We start from the raw sequence: 19,048 nt of genomic DNA, 5'->3' as shown, positions 1-19,048 counted from the left end.
CTCTGACCTGGTTCTGCTCTTTCCTGTGGAAGCAGCCCAGAGCATCCCTATTCCCACTGGGAGGTGCTCTGTGAGGGTGACGGCCTCCACCTTGCCCTGGGGGACGTTCTCTCTTAAGTGATGGACTGGGAGCTGGCTTTCTCTTGTCCCCAGAGGCCCTGTGCCCTGTCCCGGGCAAACATGCGGCAGGAAAGCTTCACCTGGTAACCGACAGCAATGACATCAGGACAGCGGACTCTGTGAAAGTCCTGGTCTGGGCGTCAGGGCAGCTTGTGTGAGGCCTGCTAGGGGAAGGGGGTTGTGGATAACGTGTGCTCTGACTTTGCCTTGCCGTTGCTTCCCCAGCCTGCTGCTCCTGCAGCCCTGCGGGGTGTGCCTCGTGTGCCCAGGGCTATGTCTGCAAAGGGGCCTCGGACAAGTGCAGCCGCTGCACATGATGCAGGGGAGAGCCTGCCCGGTGTCCATAGAGCAACCAGCCAACCTGCAGTTTCTTCCTTTTCATACAACCTGACTCGGCGCCACGTTCCTGTTTCTATGAAACACCTGAGTGGTAATAAACGCTGTTGACTTTATTCTGGCCCTGTTTTCCTTTTTGTCTTGGACACAAAAAGTTCATGTCCATGAGGACTGGGGTGATGAACTGGACCAGAAGCCCAGAGACCTGGGTTCTGGACCAGAGAGGAGCCTCCCCACCACCCCCGACTCTGTCTTAGCAGGTCACCTCTCATATCTTCAGTTTCTCAGCTCAAAGGAAAGCATCGTCCAGATGATTACGGCATCTGAGAAACGTAGGGTTTCACTGTATTCATGTTAAGAGTATGGTTTGCGGAGAAAGTTCTCCATTTCTCATTTTCCTTCTCTGGGAAACCCTGCCAAACTCAGTCTTGGTGAGAGCCTGGAAGAGTACTCGGAGGGGATGAAATCCAACACACCTCTTGCTTGACATCTACACAGGGCTGGCTTCTAAAACACCATGGAAAAATCTTTTTTTTTTTTTTTTTAACACCATGGTTTAAAACTTTGGTCAGTAAATGGATTTCTAAAAAAATTTTTGAAACAACAACATATATCAAACCCATTTTTCCCTTCAACACATACATTCACCTAAATATGTGAAGAACAAATTACTAGCATTAGAGACTTTTATAAGCTGCACATATATTCACTGAAGGTGTGCACCTGTTCTGGATACACTTCACCAATGCCCCATTGTGTGGACCTCACATGCCTGGTGTGGCCCTGCTCCCCTCCACCTCTCAGGGAACATCGGTTTTGGCTTTCCCAGTGCTGCTGACAGGACCTCTGACAGGTCCTTGCAGTGGTCTGACTCTGAATATTTGCAAGTTCCTCCCTAGGTCAGGCTGAAAGCTGCCCTTCCCTCAAAGCTAGCCCTTAGCTAGTGGAAATCCCCATACTCACTTGGATTTGTAGGGAATTTCCTAGTCATTGTCAAGGAAGGGTGAGTGTGCCTGAGACTTGGTTCCAATGGAAGGATTTCACGTTTTCCTCTGCGTGCTGATGTTTATTCAGCGGTGGAGAGCCTGGTGGTGTTTACTAGGGAGCAGTGTGAGATGGCTGGATGGCATCACCGATTCGATGGGCATGAGTTTGAGTCAACTCCGGGAGTTGGTGATGGACAGGGAGGCCTGGCGTGCTGCGATTCATGGGGTGGCAAAGAGTCGCACACGACTGAGCAACTGAACTGAACTGAACTGAACTGAAGTGTGTGCTAAGTGAACGCAATTGATTCCAGGTGTTCCGCCCCCTGGTGTTTGCTGGAGGGAATTGCTACTTGATGTTCAATCCAAGAGAAAGGGATTCTGCAGCCATTGAGTGGTCAAGAACTTGCCTGCCAATGCAGGAGACATGTATTCCATCCCTGGGTTGGGAAGCTCCCCTGGAGAATGAAATGGTAACCCACTCCAGTATTCTTGCCTGGAGAATCCCATGGACAGAGAAGCCTGGCTGGTTACAGTCCATGGAGTCGAAAAGAGTCAGGCATGACTTACAGACATAAGAATAACAACTACTACCTGTTACTAGCATTTCTCATGGGTCCCTGATAGGGATCCAGGGAGAAGGGCCTGCGATGAGTGTAGACTCCCCTAGGGGTCCATGCTCCTGAGAACTGTATACTTCCGTACTCGCCCACCGTCGGCCTTTTGCAGTTGATTCACATTTTAGACTCATTCTACTCACACATGCAGTGACTCCATCTTCCACCTGCTGGCCGTCAGCCAGCGTTTGCATTCCATCTCTCCTCCACAGTGCCTGTGTTCCTTGAGACTTCAGGGTAATTGTTTGCCTAGCAGCCACTCTGAAACAGTCAGAAAACGTCATGACTTTAAGGATAATATAATTTTTTTGTGTTAAGGTGGAAATGGCATTACTTTGAGATTTCTACAACCCAGGAGAAGCCATAAAATCACCCAGCCATTCTGAAAGAGACAGTTTTCAGGTAACACTTCAGGGACTCACTCCAAGGTGGTTACTGCTTGGCCCTGATGTGGTCCAGGCCACAGAAAGGGTTCAGATGAGTTGTTGGAAGAGATGGCCCCAGGGAGGGGCCTGGAGGGACAATCCGTAAGTTGAAGGGAGAAGTGCAGATTGCGGGACGGCCAGGAAGGGCCAGGCAGCCATGCCTCAGTCTCACCATGTGCAGTCCCCTTTCCCACTCCAGGGACATCCTCAGTCTGTGTCGCCTCCATCTCTACAGGCAGCTCCACATGGACAAGGGGGACATGGCACTCTGGTCCCCCACATCCTCTCATTGGAGCTGTGCATGGCCCAGAGGCATGGATCTGATGCAGCATCCCCCTCAGCACCTCCCAGGGCCCAGCCTGCTCTACTCTGCCCGCCCAGAGATCGAGCCAGAACGGCCAGAGCACCTTCCTGCCAAGGGTACCCACTGTCTTCATCCTGCTCTCACTAAGGAGGATGGCTTTATTCCAGCGCAAGACAAAGATATTGACTTGGTCTGCAAAGGAACATTTATTTCCAAACTGAGGCCACAGAAACAGAAACTCCCCCTCCCCCCTTCAGACTACATAATAAGATGCCTCTTTGACACATAGACATTTCTAGAGAAAGCCTTGTTTGGGGTCCAGTTGAGCGTCCTGTTCGCAGCTCAGCATGTTTTAACTGTGGTGCCTTCTTTATGGCCTTTCAGACAGAAGCTCGTTCCAGAAAGCCACCTCCTCGTCTTTCAGCTTCTTGGATACCTGAGTGTTGACGCCAATCTGAAGGTACCCTTCATTATGATCATATACTGGCCAATGGGGAAGCCCCTCCCCATTGGGGTTCCTGAAACAGAATGAAATAGAAATTCGCCTAAGTGACAGGGTGGTCCCAACCACCCTCTGAGATGGTCAGCGATCCCGTGGCTTCATTTCTGCCAAAGGCTCATATGCCTCCAGAGCCAGGAGACTGACCATGTCTTGGGCAGCCAGTCCATCACAGGGAGCTCTCATGTCAGAGGTCACATGGTGGGGTGTTTGACCATCACATGTCGGAAGCTCCCCCAACCCTGTCCCCTGTCCCTTCCAAACCCCACTCTGTCTCTGCGAGCCGCTCACCCATTCCGAGCAAAGTTGGCCCAGAATTTCATCACCATCTTGCTGAGATTGATCTCCTCTTCTGATGCACCATCTGTGAGGAGGAGACAAAGCCATTGCTACTCCAAGTGTGGTTTGTGAGCAACAGCAGCCCTTGAGAACTTGTTGGAAATTCAGAAATGGGGCCCTTACTCCGGGCCTACCAAGTCAAATCCTGCATTGTAAAAAGATCTTGGGTTATTCAAGCACACTTTAAGCTTGACTGTCACCACTGACAGTGGACTCATCGCAAGTCACTCAGTCGTTCGGATTCTTTGTGACCCCCATGGACTGTACCCCGCCAGGCTCCTCTGTCCATGGCATTTTCCAGGCAAGAATACTGGTGGGGGTTGCCGTTCCCTTCTCCAGGAGATCTTCTCAACCCTGGGATCGAAGCCCGGTCTTCCACATTGCAGGTGGATTCTCTACCATCTGAGCCGCCAGGGCTCAGTGAGGGTCGGAATCCATCCATAAGCTGTCGCCTTGTCTTCTGTGCCCACCCGACTGCCCTTCCCCTGCAGCGTTTCAGCGACACACCCCAGGGCTGTTGCTAGACTAACCCCACCTCCCAGGATGCTCTCCTTTAGGTCTTTTCTCAGTTTCCTTCACCCACACACATTTTCACAGAATCTGAAAAAGAACCAAGCTGCAAGATCCCCAAATAGTCATCCATCAGGAAGTGTCCAGAGGCAAGGCCCTGGGGTGTGTAACACCCACGTTGTCTATAACTGCTGATGGTGAAGACATTAAAGACCTTCAGGACATTCGTGAGAGGTATTCTTTAAAATACTATAATTTAAATATACTTAATTTTAAAAGATATGAGCTTTAGATGCATGGTTAGATATACAGCCACATTAGTCCTGGTTCAAGGTTAACAGTGGTTCTAACCTTACTCTCACTCCCAGTCTCCTATGCTCTTACGAGTGCGGAGTGAGCGGTGGCCTTCTAGCCCTGAGCAGGGCCCTGCCGGTGACCCACCTCCCTTCTTGCTGATGCCCAGGTCTCGATTCTTAGAGTGACCATGGGTGAGGGCACAAGGATATGCATTCTTCACCATGTACATTAGGGCAAAAAAAAAGGTTGGGACCCTTTATCCTTCAACGTTGTTTTGGTGAAAGTAAGACCTGGAGAGAAGGAGGAACTTGCCCAAGGTCACCAAATCAAAACTTGAACCCCGATCTTCTAACTCCAAGCTTATAGTCATCAAAGGGCCATCACCTCTCAGAAATGGAGCCCCAAAGACAGAGAAGAGCTCATCCCCGTGGTCTCCTATCACCGTCTCTGGTTTCAGCTCTGATGAGAAGCTTGGGCGATAACGAAACTCATACATGTAGGTTGGGGCTCCGGCATCTGTAAGACATGGATTCATACACAGTTCGTTTCAGCAGACACACACCTGCATGGTATCAGGGTCTCGAGAGGGCGTTAGGAATCAGGAAATTGGTGGCACACCTGGTCCTGAGTGACAACAACAATATTATTAGCAGCTGCCCACCGTGAGAACCAACTGTATGCCAGACGCTGTGTGTCCCTGCAGGAAGCCCCTGGTTATTAGCACAGTAGAGAAAGAATTTGGGAAAATTCTATGACTTAAGGGTGTGTTAGTGGTGGAGGTAGAACTGGATTGAGCCAGGTGTTTATTGAATGAATGAATAAATGTTGAAACTCTGAGGAAATTAATTCAATATAACTATCATTATAGAGGCACTGGGTCAATACATAGAAATGTCTTTGCCTACCAATACATTCACATACCAGAACGTCTAGATACATACTGCTTATGTACACAGACATACTAATGCATTTCATTGATATGTGTGTGCTAAGACTTTTCAGTCTTGTCTGACTCTTTGCCACCGGACGGACTATAGCCCGCCAGGCTTCTCTGTCCATGGGATTCTCTAGGCAATAATACTGGAGTGGGTTGCCATGCCCTTCTCCAGGGGATGTTCCCGACCCAGGGATCGAACCAGCATCTCTCATGTCTCTTGATTCTTTAGCATTAGTGCCAGCTGGGAAACCCACATTTCATTGAGAGCAGGATGCTTTTCATTCCTGTGGAGAATCCCTGCAGCACAACAGGTGCCTTCGAGTCTGCCTATTTTTGAGCATTCCCAGTGTTTTTCTCACCTACTAAAAGTGAAGCAGATTCAAGGAAATTCAAGTTGCTGGCCTGAAAGTGCAGATATTGAAACACAAACCCATGCAGAAAGAGGACAATTTACTCCCCGTGTCTCAGGAAACCGCAATCCAGCATTTCCTTTTTGTCTGTCCTCTCACGTGTCTTGCTTCCTGCATCGCCTGGGGAGTGTTCAGCAGTGGCAGAAGGGAGAAGGGGCTGAGGAAATGGACAGGCCCTCTCTCCTGGCCTCTCTCTTCCCCTCCCCACTCCCCTCTCTCCACCCTCCCTTGAAGCCCCAAGAAGATGTTACTTTTCCTGCTGATGCTCAGCAGAGATGCCCATCTTTCTCCTTCAGGGCTTTCTCGTGGGCCACCCACCTGGGGACCTCTGTGCTTTGCATTGATCGTTATGCCGCAGCCAGTGACTCTGAAGGGGAAGGGTCAGGCCCCAAGGCAGACTGGTGGGGAGATATCACAACTTCTCCCCAGTTTGTGACACTATCACGTTTTGAAAATACAGATAAAGGAAAATGAACACAATGCTCACTTATAATCACACCACTCAGAGAAACCTCTGCTAATACTTTAGTACTTATGTATAAAAAATAAGGGTATTATTGGATATGTAGTTTTGTAATGACTATAATAATTTCTTTATATTATTAAACATTTGTCCACTCCATGGTGTAAGAATATTCACCACCCTGACAGGAGGATGGAGAATAATTTAGTTGCCTCCCTTTTCTACCCCATCATGTCATTCTTGGTTTAGCAAGAGGTGCTGTTTGGAAGAAACAATCCTTCCACGGCTCCATAGTCCACGTGCTAACCAGGTGCTGCAGGGTCGAGCAGAGATTTTTGTGACGAGGGTGTCTACTCTTGCCTCTGCCACTCACAAGTGTTAGAACTCAGGGGGCTTCCCTGGAGGCCAAGTGGTTAAGACTCTGCACTTCAACTGCAGGGGGTGCAGGTTCAATCCCTGCTCAGGGAATCAGGATCCAGTATGCCGCATATTGTGGGCAAAAAAGAGAAAGAAACTCAGGACCCAACCATACAAGAAAGACCTAGTGTGCGTGACAGAACTCAGTTATGATCATCTTCTTTCCCTTCCTCTTATTGTTTTGTTTTTTTTAACTGTTTCACCTTAAACTATTGAGATTTATTTTACAAAAAATTCCCACAATCACAACATAATCTTCACAGAAACGTAGGACAGAGATTTCAATAATAACACTTAGGAGCTACAAGAGAAGTAGAAGGTGGGAGAAAGCTAGTAATAAAATATACGTAAACTAAAACAAAGTGAGGTTCTCCTTTTTTTGGTGAGGAAGGACTTATATAAAGTTGACAGCAAATAACCAATAAATCATAGAAGAAATAAAAAAAGAAATCAAAATATGCATAGAAACAAATGAAAATGAAAACACAACAACCCAAAACCTATGGGACACTGTAAAAGCAGTGCTAAGGGGAAGGTTCATAGCATTACAGGTTTACCTCAAGAAACAAGAAAAAAGTCAAATAAATAACCTAGCTCTACACCTAAAGCAACTAGTGAAGGAAGAAATGAAGAACCCCAGGGTTAGTAGAAGGAAAGAAATCTTAAAAATTAGGGCAGAAATAAATGCAAAAGAAACTAAAGAGACCATAGCAAAAATCAACAAAGCTAAAAGCTGTTTTTTGAAAAGATAAACAAAATTGACAAACCATTAGCCAGACTCATCAAGAAACAAAGGGAGAAGAACCAAATCAACAAAATTAGAAATGAAAATGGAGAAATCACAACAGACAACACTGAAATACAAAGATCATAAGAGATTACTACCAGCAGCTCTATGCCAATAAAATGGACAACTTGGAAGAAATGGACAAATTCCTAGAAAAGTATAACTTTCCAAAACTGAACCAGAAAGAAATAGAAGATCTTAACAGACCCATCACAAGCACGGAAATCGAAACTGTAATCAGAAATCTTCCAGCAAACAAAAGCCCAGGACCAGATGGCTTCACAGCTGAATTCTACCAAAAACTTAGAGACGAGCTAACACCTATCTTACTCAAACTCTTCCAGAAAATTGCAGAAGAAGGTAAACTTCCAAACTCATTCTATGAGGCCACCATCACCCTAATTCCAAAACCAGACAAAGATGACACAAAAAAAGAAAACTACAGGCCAATAACACTGATGAACATACATGCAAAAATCCTTAACAAAATTCTGGCAAACAGAATCCAACAACATATTAAAAAGATCACACATCATGACCAAGTGGGCTTTATCCCAGGAATGCAAGGATGCTTTAATACCTGCAAATCAATCATTGTAATATACCACATTAACAAACTGAAAGATAAAAACCATATGATTATCTCAATAGATGCAGAAAAAGCCTTTGACAAAATTCAACATCCATTTATGATAAAAACTCTCCAGAAAGCAGGAATAGAAGGAGCATACCTCAACATAATAAAAGCTATATATGACAAACCCACAGCAAACTTTAAACTCAATGGTGAAAAATTGAAAGCATTTCCCCTAAAATCAGGAACAAGACAAGGGTGCCCACTCTCACCCCTACTATTCAACATAGTTTTGGAAGTTTTGGCCACAGCAATCAGAGCAGAAAAAGAAATAAAAGGAATCCAGATAGGAAAAGAAGAAGTGAGACTCTCACTGTTTGCAGATGACATGATCCTCTACATAGAAAACCCTAAAGACTCTACCAGAAAATTACTAGAGCTAATCAATGAATATAGTAAAGCTGCAGGATATAAAATGAACACACAGAAATCCCTTGCATTCCTATACACTAACAATGAGAAAACAGAAAGAGAAATTAAGGAAAGAATACATCCACCATTGCACCAAAAAGAATAAAATACTTAGGAGTATATCTACCTAAAGAAACAAAAGACCTATATAGAAAACTATAAAACACTGATGAAAGAAATCAAAGAGGACACAAATAGATGGAGAAATATACCGTGTTCATGGATTGGAAGAATCAATATTGTGAAAATGACTATACTACCCAAAGCAATCTATAGATTCCATGCAATCCCTATCAAGCTACCAACGGTATTCTTCACAGAACTAGAACAAATAATCTCACAATTTGTATGGAAATACAAAAAACCTCAAATAGCCAAAGCAATCTTGAGAAAGAAGAATGGAACTGGAGGAATCAACCTGCCTGACTTCAGGCTCTACTACAAAGCCACAGTCACCAAGACAGTATGGTACTGGCACAAAGACAGAAATATAGATCAATGGAACAGAATAGAAAGCCCAGAGATAAATCCACATACCTATGGACACCTTATCTTCAACAAAGGAGGCAAGAATATACAATGGAAAAAAGACAACCTCTTTAACAAGTGGTGCTGGGAAAACTGGTCAACCACTTGTAAAAGAATGAAACTAGAACACTTTCTAACACCATACACAAAAATAAACTCAAAATGGATTAAAGATCTAAATCTAAGACCAGAAACTATAAAACTCCTAGAGGAGAACACAGGCAAAACACTCTCCGACATAAATCACAGCAGGATCCTCTATGACCCACCTCCCAGAATGTTGGAAATAAAAGCAAAAATAAACAAATGGAACCTAATGAAACTTAAAAGCTTTTGCACAACAAAGGAAACTATAAGCAAGGTGAAAAGACAGCCTTCAGAATGGGAGAAAATAATAGCAAATGAAGAAACAGACAAAGGATTAATCTCAAAAATACACAAGCAACTCCTGCAGCTCAATTACAGAAAAATAAATGACCCAATCAAAAAATGGGCCAAAGATCTAAACAGACATTTCTCCAAAGAAAACATACAGATGGCTAACAAACACATGAAAAGATGCTCAACATCACTCATTATCAGAGAAATGCAAATCAAAACCTCAGTGAGGTACCATTACATGCCAGACAGAATGGCTGCTATCCAAAAGTCTACAAGCAATACATGCTGGAGAGGGTGTGGAGAAAAGGGAACCCTCTTACACTGTTGGTGGGAATGCAAACTAGTACAGCCTCTATGGAGAACAGTGTGGAGATTCCTTAATAAACTGGAAATAGAACTGCCATATGACCCAGCAATCCCACTCCTGGGCATACACACCAAGGAAACCAGATCTGGAAGAGACAAGTGTACCCCAATGTTCATCGCAGCACTGTTTATAATAGCCAGGACATGGAAGCAACCTAGATGCCCATCAGCAGACGAATGGATAAGAAAGTTGTGGTACATATACATTATGGAATATTACTCAGCCATTGAAAAGAATTCATTTGAATCAGTTCTAATGAGATGGATGAAACTGGAGCCCATTATACAGAGTGAAGTAAGCCAGAAAGATAAAGACCAAAACAGTATACTAATGCATATATATGGAATTTTAAAAGATGGTAACGATAACCCTATATGCAAAACAGAAAAAGAGACACAGATGTACAGAACAGACTTTTAGACTCTGTGGGAGAAGGTGAGGGTGGGATGTTCAGAGAGAACAGCATTGAAAGAAGTGTGCTATCAAGGGTGAAACAGATCACCAGCCAAGGTTGGATGCATGAGACGGGTGCTCAGAGCTGGTGCACTGGGAAGACCCAGAGGGATGGGATGGAGAGGGAGGCAGGAGGGGGGATCGGGATGGGGAACACATGTAAATCCATGCCTGGTTCATGTCAATGTATGGCAAAAACCACTACAATATTGTAAAATAATTAGCCTCCAATGAATAAAAATAAATGAAAAAAAAAAAAACAAATTAGAGCAAGCAAAAAAATAAAAAATAAAATTGGCAGCATTATTTTCATTCTTTTCACCTGACTATCCCAAGTGAGATCATTAAGAAATTTGCACTCTCACACACTGGAAAGCAATTTCACAAAATGTATCAAGAACATTAAAACGCTCCAACAGCCCAGCTTAATAGTTTCACTTCTTAATCCAACCCCAGGAAAATGATTTGAGACTTGGCTAAAGATATATGCACATGAGGCTGAGTATGATGCTGTGTCTAGCATTAAAATGAGCAACCTGGCTAAATATCCACTGGGACAGGGACACTAAAGGAAATTTAATCCATCGTGCCATGAAATAATTGAGATTTTTCATGAAACAGCACTGACAATGAGGAAATGACTGCAATACAGTGTTCTGTGGACAATATAATAATTAATTTTAACATTATACCTAAGACACGGAAAGATTAATAAAAGAAAATATGTCAAAACTTTATAGCTCATACTTTAGGTGAAGGAATTATGAGTGATATATAGTTGCTCCTGTATATGTTCCCCTATTTTCAAAACTGTTTCAATGGTAAGATTAACTTCAGATTCAGAAAATGCTTTTTTTTTAGAGTAACATGTTTTTTAATCAAAAAGAGATTGAGAGAACTACAACAATGAAAACATAACATTGATAAACTCCAAGAAGTGCTGGCAATAAGACCCTGAATTCAAAGTTGTGATGTGTCATGTACATATATGACTGAGTCTCTCTGCTGTCCATCTGAAATGATCACAGGATGGGTAACGGGGTACACTCCAATATAAAATAAAAAGTGTAAAAAACAGGAAAAAACACAAAGTCGTGAGAAGTCAGATAAAAGAAAACGCAAGCCTAGCATGGCTGGGGGTGGCACGGATGCAGAGGGCGATCCTACAAATCAGACACACAGCAAGAGGCAAGACCAAGTACATGGACAATTTGACTCCGGGCAGCCCGAAAGGAGGAAGTGGTAGCTAGCACCTCCAAATTACTGAATGCTTGGGGACAGAATATGTCAGCTGTAGCTACACTTTAGTTGCTTATAAAGTCTCCAATTTAAAACCCTCCTAGCACGGTTAGGCAGAGAGGTCTGGATCAAAGCACCATCTCCTGGCTTGCAGACTAGGTGAATGAGGGAGGGCTCCAGGAAAGGAAGGGCCCTGAGAGGAACTCAGAAGGTACCCAAAAGGAACACCTCTTCTCCAGGTGGGCTCATCCATCCCTGACCTCACACCCCACACACGGCCTCGGATCAACGTTGGACGGTCCTGTGGTAGACACAGCACCACTGGGATAAACGTAAGTTGGCCACAGACATTGACATTTACCAGACCACCTGCTCCTACTCTTCCAGTGCTCAGTCCTTTGCACTTTCTTGGTCCCAGAAAACACTCCTTTTTTTTTTGGCTGCATGGCACAGCATGCAGGCTGTTAGTTCCCTGATCAAGGCTCGAACCTCTGCCCTCTGCCTTGGAGGCACACAGTCTGAAGCACAGGCCATCAGTGAAGTCCCCCGGACAACACTACTGATCCTACGCTTGGCCTCATGGTATTCCCAGCTCCCCTGGCTAACAAACTAGATTGTAGCTAGCTCTGACCCTGGAGACTTCTAAGACAAATCCTCCAATATGCACCCTGTGGCCGCACAGACTACTGTAATTCAGGTGAGGGGCCCCTGGGCAGAGGCTGTCGGTGCTTCCCCACGTTCTCTGCTTCCCAGAACACTGGCCTGAATTCTACCTCCCATAGCTGCAGCTCTTTGCCGGAGGTCTTTGGTAGCCAGAGCTCCGTCTTCTGCTGGTTTCCCCGAGCTCCCCAGCGCCAGGTGTCCGTGGCGGACACTCGCCTGACAGCACCGTGCAGACTGACTTCCTTCTCCATTCATGTCCCTTCCCCACTCCTCTACCAGTGTTATCTGGGATCACCCCCAAATACACTACCTGCATTTGGATCCTTTTCTCAGAGCCTGCTTCTGGTGGAAACCAAAGCAGGACAGGGCCCCAGATGCGATCAGTTTTGGATGGATGACCGTCCGCAGTTCCCACCTATCTGTTTGTGCCAAGGTCTGGGCAGGAGTCAGTGATGGTGGCGTGGCGGTGACCCCCGCCTGTTCAATGTGCGGACTCACCTCTGTGGCGACGGGCCACGTTCACAGATGGGACACCAAACATTCCATCTGCTATCAAGTCCAGGAACAGGCCTTTCTTTTTGACAGGGTCATCTGTCCCTCCTAAATACTTGTCAGTGGCCACTGGAGCCAGTTCCTCAGGAATGCTCTGAAATAGATCAAGTGAAAGTGACCACTGTTAAAATTAAATACAAAATGGAGACCAGACTTACGAATTATCTGTGCAGACAAAACCATTTAAGTCATGGAAACAAAACGGTAGCTTTTCATGCACATAAGCAAAATCTAATGTAGGTTATTTTTTGTAAAGCCCTCTGACAATCACAAAATAAACTTAAGTCATCTCACTAAAATGGCATGAGATAACCACTTTTAATCAGTCCTTTGCCACCTGAAAAACTCTATTGCAATAAACAATCACTGAAAAGGTGAGCAGCTTCCTCACTTTCACTCTAGAAGCCATGCTGCATCTTCACACCCCTGAGTTCCTGTGATTCCTGGCCTCTTACCAGGATGGGGTAGGACTGCCACACGAGTGATGTGGCCGTCTTCTGGTCCAGCTTGTCTTCAGAGAGTGGATATCTCATGAACTGTTAAAACAAAGGTTAAGCAATCGTGAAAGCATCAGGTAATGGCAGGAAACTCCAAAGTGACCAAGAGAGCAAACTAATGCGGGCTGAGGTCACTTTGTCATGTCTTGATGGGCTTGGGTCTTTCATGAATTGGGTAAAATCAATGAATCAAATGGACTTTCACATCCGGAGATCAAGGAGTGCAACGAGAATAACGGAATTGTTAACAGAAGCTGTCCCAGTCTTTGTGTGTGTGGACACACACACACACGTGTGCATGCTCAGTCTCTAAATCGTGTCTGACTCTTCGTGACCCCATGGACCTTCCAGGCTCCTCTGTCCATGTGATTTTCCAGAATACTGAAGTGGGTAGCCATTTCCTACTCCAGGGGCATCTTTCTGACCCAGGGATCGAACGCACATCTCATGCTTAGCAGACAGATTCTTTACCACTGAGACACCAGGGAAGCATATATATATACATACATATATATACGTACATATATACAAATACACACACACAGACACACACACACATTTAGGCTTAGAGTCCCCACAGTCGTCATCAAGACAGAAAGGGAAGGTTTCAGCCAGCCTAGTGTTGAAGTCGAAGGCTCTGGGGCAGAGGACACAGCCCCATAAATACCCTGCCGTGTCAGATAACGAAGAAAGCCCCAAATCCTGCCATTATGACTTTGGTCCTTCGGTAAAACCTCTGAAAACAGGCTGGAGAACCACAGAACTCTGCACATAACAACTTCATTAAAACTCTGTCCTAAGAGACTTGACCAGACTCCAGGACAGCTGCAGAATGCTCAAGGCCATGTCCCCAGGATGATCGCAGGCCCCCTTAAAGAGCTCTGGGCTGCCAGGAAACTTTACTGCTTGTTTCAGCCAAACCTGGTAATGGGCAGGTAGGTCCATGAAACCCTTCTTAGAGCAGTTACTTTAGAAACCTTGCAATTATCTTTTCTTTACCGCTTTAGATGTAACTCTTCTACCCCAAACTGTTTCCTCAAGGATCTGAGAGTCATCTCTATGAACAACAAACATTCAGGGGATAATTCTTGGTCTCTCCTCTAGTCTCTGTGAGATGACAAAGCCTAACTTCAGTGGGGGCTTTGATTTTACTGACACCACTGCCTCCTGTCATAAAGACAGAAGTTTGTTTCTTCTCCAGATAAATGCCAGCTAACAAACCCAGGCATTCATTTCAGGGTCTGGGCTCAGTTCATGATGGATCTTTTGCCGAGAGCAGGGGTGTAACTGAATCAAATCTGTTAGCATGTCACCTAGTGTCTGGCTTTGTTTATCTTTGGCAGAAGGGAAAGTACTTCCTAACTCTTGAAGTCAATTCTAACCCAGGACGACGCGGGCTCCTTTGACTCTTCCCGGTGAGATGCCTGAGAGCATGGGTGCAGGAGTGGGGCAGACTTGTGGAGAAAGCATGAAAGCACCAAGCCCGAGGGGAGAGGCTTCAGGTCCCAGACCTCACTCTCCAGAACCCCCAAGCCCCTTGCCCGTTCCAAGCCTGGGGTTTTTCATCTGCCCAATGATGATCTCTACCAGCCCTCCTGGAACCAACATTTCAGGATTCATGGAAGGGAGGACAATCAGAGACTGTGTGGGGATGTGGGTCCCCAGGGCTACATCTCCCAGATGACAGTGTGGACCATCAGAGATGGTTTCCATGGAAATGTCAACTTTTGTATGAAGGGGGCAGCTGCCCGGTCCCAGAGAGGGGTCTGCAGAAGGAAGGGTCCTATGACCAGAGATATGAGGGGTGATGTGACCACAGATGGGAGGGGTGATATGATGGGCAGCGGAGGCAAGTCTATGAGGCCTGCACTTTCTCACCAATGGCAGAATCCAGCCAAACTCTTGCTTGTTGATTCCAATGATGTAGGGAACGGTGTTGAAGTTCTTTTCAGCCAGCATCTCTTCTGGCATCTTTGGCAGCAGCACTCCGTCAACCACGGTGGGCAGGAAAGGATAGTTCTGGGGAACAGGGCAGGGCATTGTCTGTGCTTCCCCTGCCAGGTCACATCCGCATCCCCATCTCCACTTGCCGGGGCTGACAGCCAGCATGTGCTCATGGCTGGTGGTCACATGCTCAGGCCTAAGTCTGTGGACCCCAGAGGGCAGAACTCTGACCAGGAGAAGGCAGTAGTCAGGTGCTGGGGCAAATCTTCACTCAAATTTGTATAAAAATATATAATACAAAGTGTATTTAATTTGAAAAGCATACATTAAGGTATCTCTAAGCATCTCTCCATCTACAGTCAGTTCTTGTAAGCACCCCTTACAGGAAACCAGCCTCACAAAGAGCCTACCCTTTTTTTGTCACTTTAGCAAAGCTGTAAGATTAACCTTTGAGCCAGGCCCCCCAATGCGCTACTCATCTTCAGCCCAAGCACACCTTTCAGATTTTTAATCACCCAATGCCCTGCCCAGCTTGTTGGTTTTCCCCATAGACCAAAGAAGCAGAAATGAAGAATAAGAAATTCACAGATGATCGGATCTCTTCCCTAGCTGACCCATCTGGACTCTCCCAAATGTAAGAAGAAGATAACACATAGAGGAAGATCAGGAGGAGTCTACAACCTGCACACGAGCCTGCAGGCAAAGAGGGATGGTGACTACTCTGAACCCCTCATCTCAGGGGTGAACTGAGATGACTTCTCTGCTGCTTCTTAAAAACTTTCATGGCCAAACAGAAACTTGGTGGTTTTGGGGAGGAAACTGAGTCCACCATCACCCCAGATTGTGAGCATTCTGAATAAAGGTCGTCGTTGGCCAGCAGCGGGACCCCCACTTGACTTGGTAATGTTCTCATTATTCGTGATACTTAGGTTCTATAAAGTCACCATGACTCTGATTTAATGAATGCTGAGTTGCTGCCTTGGCGAAATAAGGGATCAGGTTCCTGAGAGCCTCTGGTCACATTATTTCAACCTTGTTCTGTAAATGTTTCTGTTTAAAGATACCTTACATAATAACCATTTCTTACAGATAGTTAGTTATATGTAATATTTATTGATAATAAAACACCAGTCAACAAGGGCTCAATGTTTTTCAGCCCGGGGAGGCTTCTGCTGCAGTTTCCTGCAAGGCTGGGAGGGGAGTGGTGCCTGAGGACTGAGATTCATGGCTCTTCTCCCCACAGTTCTGTAAAGAGTGCGACTTGCACAGCCAGTCAGCCCTGCAGCCCCCCAGGAGACGATCCGGGCTCCTCATGAAGTCTCCTGAAGAGCGCCTTACCCAGTCATCTCCACTCCCTGCAGTGGAGGTTTCTCCTCCACCTTCTCCCAACAGGGCGTTTTTAGGGATGTATACAAGACTAGGGGCTGGCTGGGGACAAGGACACAGAGTTGATGATGGAGAACGCTGGCCTGGGGGTCGGGGAACAGGTTCTGGTCCCATTATATGGTCGTCCTAGTTGTGAGACCCAGGAGGTCACAGCCCCTCTCTGGGTGTCAGCACTATAAACAGTAGGATTTACTAGGATTCCCCAGAAAGAATTAGTTCATTCTTTCCTAATCATTAACTGAAGCTTAAGGCGTCAAGACTTAAAATGTGTAATTAAGAAACCAAAAGTCCTTACCTCTCTGGGGTCTCCATATAAATGAAGAGTGAAAAAGTTCTGTGAAGACAAAGACAGAGGTTGTGGTGAGGAGGCTTCCTGGGAGGAAAGCTGACCTCTGTGAGCTGTGCCCAAAGGTACCAAGTGCTCCCTCCTGGCGCCTCCCTGGCTGGGCTGAAAGGAAGCGGGCAGGACTCCCTCCCCTGGGCACCAGCTCAGGATGCAGGGGTGGCATGGGGGAGGGGAGCTCCCAGAGGACTGCTGTTGGTGCCTGCCCTGCCCTCCGCCCGTTTCCCCTTCTTGTTCCTCCAGGAAACAACACCCCGATTTTCCTTTGGGGGACCCCCGCTTCCCCACTCTCACTCCATTTCTGGCATCTGTATGTGACCTCAGGTGCACCAAATCCCTGGATACAGGGACTACTTCAGCAGTGGACATGTGCCCATGTCAGTTCACTAGAGTTTACCCAAATTTTTGCTGCAGTCGTTGGGAAATAGGGTTTCTAAGCAGATAGTATGTAAGACTAGAGTACTGTTGCTGTCTTTAACCTCCCCAGGGGACAAATCAGTCTGAGAGGGAAACCAACAGAGAAAGGTAAAAGCTGAGATATAGAGACAGATTCTCAGTAATATCATATGTGCATCTGGATCCAGCCAGGCCTGAAGCTGTCGACTCCTAGACTGTCAGTGAATTACCTGCAGATTCTGTTACAACATCTTCCTTTCTCTTCTCAAGGCACTTTGAGATGAGTTTTCTTATCTTGCATTAGAAAATCCTGACTCATACAAACTGACTGAAATTCAGCCCACCCCACAATTCTCTTTGTTGTGAGCTTACCAAGACTGTACTAGTTCTCTTGTGATGCTGACGCTAAAAAGCCTGACCCTGTAAGGGGAAATTCCAGTAAGGATCCCTCCATTATGTGTTGTAGGCCCACAATCCAGGAGTGTGTGTGTGTGTGTTTGTGTGCAATGGGGAGAGAAGATGATCCTGGAAACACTTCCACATGATCTCAGACGATCTCAGAAGAATAATATGGACTCTTAGGTTCTCTGGGTTTTCCCAAAGTCACCCAATCTCCCCCTTATAAGGTGGATCTCTTGTGCCTCATAGAGTTTCAGAAAGAAATGTACACAACCAGAAAACAGTTGTGTGTTTATCTTTGAGCACAGTGGTCACCTTATTTGAGCCTGAGAAACCAAGACTCAAGGCTACTTTGGACTGAACCCATGGAAATAGAGCAGAGTCCAGTGCTGGAGGTTGGCCCCGGGGAGTCCAGCATTAGCCTCAGGATTCCAGGGTCCGGACAGAGAGTCCAGGTGCTCAGCCTACTCCAACAGTTCCCACTGGCTCTAACTGTGATGTTTTCTGGGTATCTGTCCTGCTGTAACTTCCTGTGAAGGCTCACCATCACGGCCGCCAATCCTGAAGTGTCAACTTCGCTGTGGAGCAGCCCAGTTTATTATAACGCATGCTTCCTCTCTCTACTCCCAGCACCTTTCATCCACATAAATCTATGTGTGTCTCTCCCCGTGAAGAGTTCCTTGCAAACAGGGACTATATCCAATGATGTCCGCGTCAACTACTCTGTTACCTCCCCCAATACACCTAGCAGAGGTGGACGGATGGATTGGTGGCTGGTTGGATGGATAAATGAATGCATGGATTGGTGAAACTGATCACTATGTGGAGTATGGATGAACTGGGGTGATAGCTGGGTAGATGGATTATACCCAGCAGATTAGCTGATGGATGGTTCACTGATTTTACAGAGATGGGTGATAAAATCTAGATAAAGAGGTGATTGGTAACAGATGAATGAATGTTATAGATGAATTGATATTAGACTGATGAAAAGATACTGATGAATTGAATTCATCGATAGATGGACGGATGTATAATAAGATGACGATCGATGATGGATGGATGAACAGGTGGATGGATGAATGGGTAGATAAACAGTTATGACAGAATCATGATTGAGGCAGACATGCAGAAAATCTAGAAAACTGGGCTACCACTGGGTCATAACTGAGGTGGTTTGTAGACAAGGTGTGGTAAGGTTTCTGAAAGCATTTGTTCTTCATAACCCCATTCCTAAAATTCAAGGTGATAACTATCTCTGAGCATATGTAATGTGTAATTTCTTAAAAATATATCAGAAAACAAGATTGGAAAAGGTAAGTTTTGATAAATATGAGGGGTCATTGTTCAGTTGTTCATCTTGTTATTTATTGTCATTGCTAACATCTGAGATACTCATAATAAAAAAAGA

General features: G+C 45.6%; 1 pseudogene; it reads right to left on the bottom strand.

Annotated features, from left to right (window-relative positions):
• Nucleotides 1-2,972: 2,972 nt before the first annotated feature.
• The window catches only part of LOC122691733, a 31,702-nt pseudogene continuing 15,626 nt past the window's right edge, over nucleotides 2,973-19,048 (bottom strand).

Source organism: Cervus elaphus, chromosome 4 (assembly GCF_910594005.1).
Source record: "Cervus elaphus chromosome 4, mCerEla1.1, whole genome shotgun sequence".
Classification (NCBI taxonomy): Eukaryota; Metazoa; Chordata; class Mammalia; order Artiodactyla; family Cervidae; genus Cervus; species Cervus elaphus.
The sequence above is the reverse complement of the archived record's forward strand: the minus strand, read 5'-3'. Positions and strand labels throughout refer to the sequence as shown.